Consider the following 7,799-nt stretch of genomic DNA (forward strand, 5'->3'; position numbering starts at 1 on the left):
AAAATACATAAGAAACTCATACAACTTAACAAAAGAAAGACAAATAATCCAATTAAAAAATGGGCAAAAGACCTAAATAGACACTTCTGCAAAGAGGACATACAGACGACTAAGAGACATATGAAAAAATACTCACAGTCACTGATCATCAGAGAGATGCAAATTAAAACAACAACGAGGTATTACCTCACATCTGTCAGAATAGCTACCATCAATAAGTCAGCAAATGGTAAGTGCTGGTGAGGATGTGGAGAAAATGGAACCCTAGTGCACTGCTGGTTGAAATGCAAATTGGTGCAACCATTATGGAAAATAATATGGAGTTTTCTAAAAAAATTAAATATGGAATTGCCATTTGACCCCATGTTTCTATTTTTAGAAATACATCCTAAGAAACCTGAAATACAAATCAGAAAGAATGTATGCACCCCTATGTTCATAACAGCACAATTTGCAATAGCTAAGATCTGGAAACAGCCTAAGTGCCCATCAGTAGATGTGTGGATAAAAAAAAGCTGTGTTACATTTATACCATGGAATACTATGCAGCAGTAATAAAGAACAATCTCTTACCCTTTGAGACAGCATGGAGGGACCTGGAGAGTGTCATGCTAAGTGAAATAAGTGAGTCAGAGAAAGACAAGTATCATATGATGACACTCATAAGTGGACTCTAAGTAACAAAATAAACTGATAGAGTGGATCCAGAGACTCAAAACATGGAACAGAGTGTGGAATCTTGGAGGAAAGGTGGGGAAGGGTGGGTGGGTGAGAGGTAATCAACCAAGGACCTCATATGCATATATGCATGGCCCATGAACATAGAAAATGGGCAGTGAGGCCCTGGGGCTGGGGGCAGGGTGGGCTGGGGGGAGTAATGGAGGAGAAAAGGAGACATATGTAATACTTTCAACAATAAAGAACTATAAAAATAAAATAACTATTCGTTAAATGGCTCTCAAATCTCCTTACCTTGAGATTCACAAGTGTGCAGAGGTACATCACACAAATACACACATGCACACACACACAACACTCAGGGAACCTTCATGGACAGCACCAGGCAGCCAACAGGAGAAGAGCAAAGAGAATTAATGGCACCCAAGATGTCCCTGGGGCAGTCAGGTCAGAATCTGCTCTGAGGGCTGAGATGGGGCTGGGGAAAGACAGGACCTGCAGGAAGTGGGGAGGGTACCATGGGACTGGGGACTGCTGACCAGGAAGGAGCACTATTCCCAACACAGAACACATCTCTCTGCAGTCCTATGAATACAGAGGGTCCTGGGCCTGGCTGTCCTTGCCTCATCCCAACACCAGCCCTGATTCAGGATGCTGAATTTGCAGTGGGTTGGATTGAGTAATTCCAAACACAAACGCCTGTCCTCCAAAATAAGAAAATATCCATGCATTCTCTGTTAAATTCCCAAGGCACACACTACCAGCATCTAAATTAGCAGGAAATTCCGTCATTTCCTTGGTGTCCCCCCAACCCAGGACTCACCCCACATGTTCACTTGCAGACTCACAGGGTGATAACAATTGTCCCTGCATCTCTCCTTTGTTCAGCTGCTGCCACCTCCTGGCAGGTGATGGTAATCAGGACATGGAGCCTGAGAGCCTGGTCCCACAATTGACCAGGGAGGCAGGACTGGGCCTCCACACTGGTGGGGTCAGGGGCAGCAATGACCATTCTGCAGCCCTGGGGGGACTGGGCAGTTGGGCAGACTGAGCTTCCCGAGTGTGAGGGGGACAAAAAGTTGATGCAGAACTGAGTGGGGAAGGACTGAGGCCTCAGCTGGAAGCACTGAAGGGGAGGTAATGGAATGTTCCCAGGGAAAAGGCTGGATTCTGCAGGGGAAATGCTCTGGCGCACTGACCCAGCTGAGGCGCTAAGCAGGCTGTGTGCCTTCTGCTGGCCCTCATCTCAAAGCTCCCACCTCCAGAAATAAGGCTCTCTCCTCACATCCACCTGCCCTCCCTCACCTGGGCTCCTTCATGGTTCACTCTACATGAAGGGACTCTGGGTCCCTATTTTGCACTGCAGGGAAGGGGAGGGGAGGCTCAGTTCCCCACAGTCAACCCAGCAGTGGTGTCCTGAAGAGGGCAGGAGTCAGAGAAGTCCTCACACTCCCAATTCCTGGGTCCTAATCTGAGAGAACCTCCCTCGCCCACCCTGAGCAGACCTCCACCTTGACTGCCATCATCATCAACCAACAGCATTTGGACACTTTCTTTTTAATGGTGGTCAGATGCTTTCCAGCTCTAAGGGAAAATGTGACTCTCTAAGGCCAATAACACATCTCCCCTCATTCTTCAATAGGAAGGTTCTTGAAATACCCAGGAGGACCCACCTCCCACTGAGGAAGGCCAAGTCTGAAATATTTCACAGAAGCCCAGCCAAGGCCCATGTGCACAGATGCTAAGTGGCAGGGCCTTCAGAGCCACAGGCTCACGACCATTGTCCCCTGTGACCACCCCTCGTGCAGGAACATCTGGGCCCTGGGTGTCTATCCTATATTACCCATTGCCCCTGAACCATCTCTCTCTACAATGACTTAGGCCCTGGGGATGGTTCCATGTGCCTAGTCCATGCTGCCACATCCCAATGTGAGGGGATCCCCTGGGGACCCTGATGTCTGAAGCAGGAGCTACATCCTGAACAAATCTAAAGTGTATTTGATGGGTGGGGCTGTTGCAGGAGAAACACTTGCATTTATTTGTCCCAGGTGATGAAAAAGGTCCCCAGAAGCTCAAGGAGGAGTGTGGGTGCCCTCTAGTGGTTTGTTCCTGCTAGAAGAGGAGAGAAAGGGGCAGGAGAGTTGAGAGACTGGGGCTGACCTTGGACAGAGGGCACATTCAGGTTCAGAAGGAGGCATAGTTAGAGATGATGACTGATGGCTGCCTTAGCTCACCGGCTGGAAGACTGGGTTGTGAAAGGGTGTGCCCACAATTCAGAATGACACCAGTGGGTTGTACTGCAAAGTCAGGTGGGGAAAATTCTGTAGACACTAAGAAAAGAAAAAACGTCATAACAAATCTATATGCCATGCCATTAGACAACCTACTCTGATGTTCTTACCATCTCAAGCATCTTAGCAGTAAATGCAGTCATTTCTATCATTAGGAAGAAACATCTTATTAAGAAGAACACTATATCATAGGAGTTCATCTATATTTTCAGAATCATACACTATGCCAACACAGAGCTAGATTGTAGAGGAGCAGCTGGATCTGATGTAGACCAAGAGGAAGTTATGGATGAGAGAGCCATGCAGGATGTGGAATCATTGTCAAATATGACTTAAAAATGAATTTATGGCCCTAGCTGGTTTGACTCAATGGATAGATTTCGGCCTGTGGACTGATTCTGTCAGGTTCGATTCTGTCAGGGCACATGCTCGGGTTGCAGGCTCAATACCCAGTAGGGGTGTGGGGAAGGGAAGGAGGCAGCCAATAAGTGATTCTCATCATTGAGGTTTCTATCTCTCTCTCCCTCTCCCTTCATCTCTGAAATCAGTAAAAAATATATTTTTAAATAATAATAATAAAAATGCATTTATGCCCCCAAAATGGACAGTGTCAGGTCTCATTCCCAGCACCTGTGGGCTGACAACCCCTGTCCCAATCCCTGGGCCCCTCTCTGAACTACAGTACCTTTAATGTTCCCTCATTAGGGGGTTGGGTGAGGTCTATGTAGTGTCCTCACCATTCGTCCCTCCACCTCTCAGACTCTGGGCAGAATCTGCTGTCCATTCTTGGGTGTGATACCTAAATTACCAACCTCTATTTCTGTCCTTCCTCCATCCCAACATGTGACAGGTACCTTCTGTAGGTAATTTTGAGGGAAAAGTTCTCAAAAACTGTTGCCTTGGCCCACCCTGAACAGACCTCCACCTTCAGTGCCATCATCATCAATGAGAAGCATCTGGACACTTTCTTTTTAATATTGGTCAGATGCTTTCCAGGGAAAATGTGACTCTCTCTGTACAGGGATGAGTAACAAACGGACAGAGGGAAATGGCATTAGTGTTCACAGAAGGTGACCTATATGAACGCTTAAAATCACATAGAGTCCACATAAAGTCCACATTCTTGAACTAAAACATGGATCATGGGCGGCTTTCACCATTTCCTAAGAGCTAAACTACAAAAGTGATAATAATGAACTAGAGGGAAGAGGCGCTGCGCAGGTTGAGCGGGGCGTCTCTGGACCGGTGGGGCCAGAGGCTTGGAGGGGCCTCGGGGCTAGGGTGGAGGGCGGAACCCTCGGGCTGGGACGGTGGGCTCACCGGAAGGAACAGTGAGACCGGAAGGAACAGTGGGGCCAGCGCTTGGTGCATGGGAAACCGGAAGGAACGGTGGGACCAGCGCTCCATGCAAGGGAGACCGAGAAGGGCTGCCGGGTCTGGGCAGCTCAGTGGGCTTCAGCCCACCAGACAGCGGACAGGGTGCCCCCAGTCTGTCCCAGCTAAGACCGCGCCCTGCCCCAGTCCAGGCCCTGCTCCATCGGGACCTCACAAGGTCGCACAGCGCCTTGTCCCAGCGCTGGGGCATGTAGCGAGGCTTGGGCCTGCTCCCCGGTGTAGATGGCAGCATTTCTATAGTATATCCAGTATGACTTCCATATCTTGCCCTCTTATCAACTTCAGCAGTCTCATCTCCACCGTCTGGGGAATAAATGGTATATTTGCATGAATTCCAGACTCTGAACTGAAATAGACTGCAGTGTTCATATTATTTTCTTCTTGTTATTACTAACAGCTCCTCAGAAAATTAAATGTCGGCAGAAGATGAGAAGCTCAGGAGGATGCATTGCTGGGCCTGGCGAGTATTTATGATGGAGATGAATTTAGAAAAGCAGAGTCTGTCCAAGGTGGAGAAACCAGGATCTACTTGGACTTGCCACAAAATTTCAAGGTATTTGTGAGCGCTGACTGCTCTCTGCAAGCACTTAGACAACTTGTGGGAAGAACACCGTGGCGACGTGGTCCTGTTTGCCTGCATGCAGTTTCTTAAGGAAGAGACCCTAGGGCAGTGATGGCGAACCTTTTGAGCTCGGCATGTCAGCATTTTGAAAAACCCTAACTCAACTCTGATGCTGTGTCACATATAGAAATTTTTTGATATTTGCAACCATAGTAAAACAAAGATTTCTATTTTTGATATTTATTTTATATATTTAAATGCCATTTAACAAAGAAAAATCAACCAAAAAAATGAGTTCACGTGTCACCTCTGACACGCGTGTCATAGGTTCGCCATCACTGCCCTAGGGTGCCTGAATATTGTCTCTCCTTTCGAGCTCAGAATTGGTTCTCAGAAAAAAATTGCAGAGAAGGACGGCTCAAGCCTCTGGCAACACAGAGCTAGATTGTAGAGGAGCAGCTGGCTCTGCTGTAGACCAAGAGGAAGTTGAGGATGAGAGAGCCGTGCAGGACGTGGAATCATTGTCAAATCTGATCCAGGAAATCTTGGACTTTGATCAAGCTCAGCAGATAAAATGCTTTAATAGTGAATTGTTCCTTTGCAATATCTGTTTCCGTGAGAAGCTGAGTAGTGAATGCATGCATTTTTTGGAGTGCAGGCATGTGTACTGCAAGGCCTGTCTGAAGGACTATTCGTACTTTGAAATCCAGATCAAAGATGGCCAAGTTCAGTGCCTCCATTGTACAGAACCCAAGTGTCCTTCAGTGGTCAGGTCAACGAGCTAGTAGAAGCAGAGTTATTTGCCCTTTATGATCGGCTTCTTCTGCAGTCTACCTTGGACCTGATGGCAGATGTGGTGTACTGCCCCTGCCCATGCTGCCAATTGCCTGTGATGCAGGAGCCTGGCTGTACCATTGAGCTTCTGCTCCCACTGCAATTTTGCCTTCTGTACCTTATGTAGTGTGGCCTACCATGGCGTCTCTCCATGTAAGCTCACTGCAGAAATTAGATGGATGTAACAAGATGACATGTACTGGTTGTATGCAATATTTCTGCTGAATTTGCATGGGTTCTCTCCACCTAAAGCAAACCCTTATAAACATTTCACTGATCCTGCTTCCCTGTGTTTTAACTGGTTGTTCTGTGCTGCGGATGTTGATGAATATATTTGGGAAGATGAGATTGAAGAAGACTAGTTCATTCCTCCTGCTCAAGACATGGAAGTGAAATGGTTTGCCCTGATCTTTTGCTGAATATACCAAGTAACTTTGCAGGATATTTAGGGTTACCATTCATTCACTCTTCCAATGTAAAAGATAAGGAAGACCGAAGTTTACATTTTCATGTGGCACTACTGACTAAGGCACATTCATGCATTTTTCAATGTAACATAATTGAGAAAATTATAAGCCAAAGGTTCAGAAAATGAAAACTAAAGAATATTAAATATTACTATGTTCCCAAAACTGAATAGTTAAAAATTTAAATATTTATTTTCTTCCCCAAGCTTTAGGTAAGGAGAGAGGTCAAGAGTTCAACTTGTAGACCTTTTTATCTCTGAGAAGCATCCCTCTAAACTTCTGTGGGAGTCTCCTTATGGCTGGGGTGGTTAGAAGCCTTATTAAAATTGTACCGAGAGCCTGATCTCACTTACTCCATGTTACATTTCTTCCAACCTAAATTTCTGCTAAGTTCTTTTTGGAGGGAGCCCTTTATAGCTGATTGGATGGCCCAGTATCTTTTTGGTCTACTGCTTTTCAGAATAGAAATTTATAAATTAAAAAATATTCTTTAATACCACAAACAATATGGGTCACAGATATACCAGGTGGTAAGTAGTTCACTGAAATTCATGCACCGGGGTGGGGGAGGTCCCTCAGCCTGGCCTGCACCCTCTTGCAATCTGGGACATCCCTCTCGCAATCTAGGACTGCTGGCTCCTAACCGCTCACCTGCCTGCCTGATCACTCCTAACCACCTCTGCCTTGGGCCCAGCACCCAGGAACCAGACTTCCCTCCTCCAGCCAGCATCAGGCAAACGGGACCCAGGCTTTCCTCCCTCTGGCAGCCACAGGCACCTGGGACCACGACTTTGCCCAGTCTATCTGGTCTAATTAGCATATTAACCTTTTATTAGTATAGACTAGAGGCCTGTTGCATGAAGAGATTCATGAAATAGGCCTTCCCTTCCCTTAGCTGCTGGCACCAGTTTTCCTCTGGCACCTGGGACCCAGGCCTTTGTTCTGGCTGGGCTCCGGCCAGAGCTGTCCCCCCTGAGCCGTCAGGCTTCGCTGCTCCACTGATCCCAGGGGCATGAGGCCTCACGGCTCCGCTGATCCTGGGGGCGTGAGGCCTCCAGGTTCCGCTGATCCTGGGGGTGTGAGGCCTCACTGCTCGGCAGGCTTCGGGTACGTTTGGCTTCGCTCCACCGTTTGGAGCCTAGTATGCAAATTAACTGCCATCTTTGTTGGCAGTTAATTTGCATATTGCCCTGATTAGCCCATGGGAAGCGTAGCGAAGGTACGGTCAATTACCCTTTTGTCTTTTATTAGATAGGATACTGGCTCAGAAGAATTTCAGCCCTGTTCAGCTTTCCTGAGCAATAGAGCCTAGATTCAAAACAGTTGTCTTTGCCACCTTTCATTCTACATTCTCTTTTACCCTCACCCAACCGTCTGTTGGTAAGGACAATTTTTTTAATTAAATCTTTATTGTTCAGATTATTACATTTGTTCCTCTTTTTTCCCCCATAACTCCCCTCCTCTCAGTTCCTGCCCCACCCTCCGCCCTCACTCCCCACCCACTGTCCTCATCCATAGGTGCACGATTTTTGTCCAGTCTCTTCCCGCATCTCCCACACCCCTTTCCCCCCC

General features: G+C 47.1%; 1 pseudogene; it reads left to right on the forward strand.

Moving 5' to 3' along the window:
* Positions 1-4,826: 4,826 nt before the first annotated feature.
* On the forward strand, positions 4,827-5,945 carry LOC102248916 (annotated as a pseudogene).
* Positions 5,946-7,799: the final 1,854 nt, after the last annotated feature.

This window comes from Myotis brandtii, unplaced genomic scaffold, assembly GCF_000412655.1.
Source record: "Myotis brandtii unplaced genomic scaffold, ASM41265v1 scaffold803, whole genome shotgun sequence".
Lineage (NCBI taxonomy): Eukaryota > Metazoa > Chordata > Mammalia > Chiroptera > Vespertilionidae > Myotis > Myotis brandtii.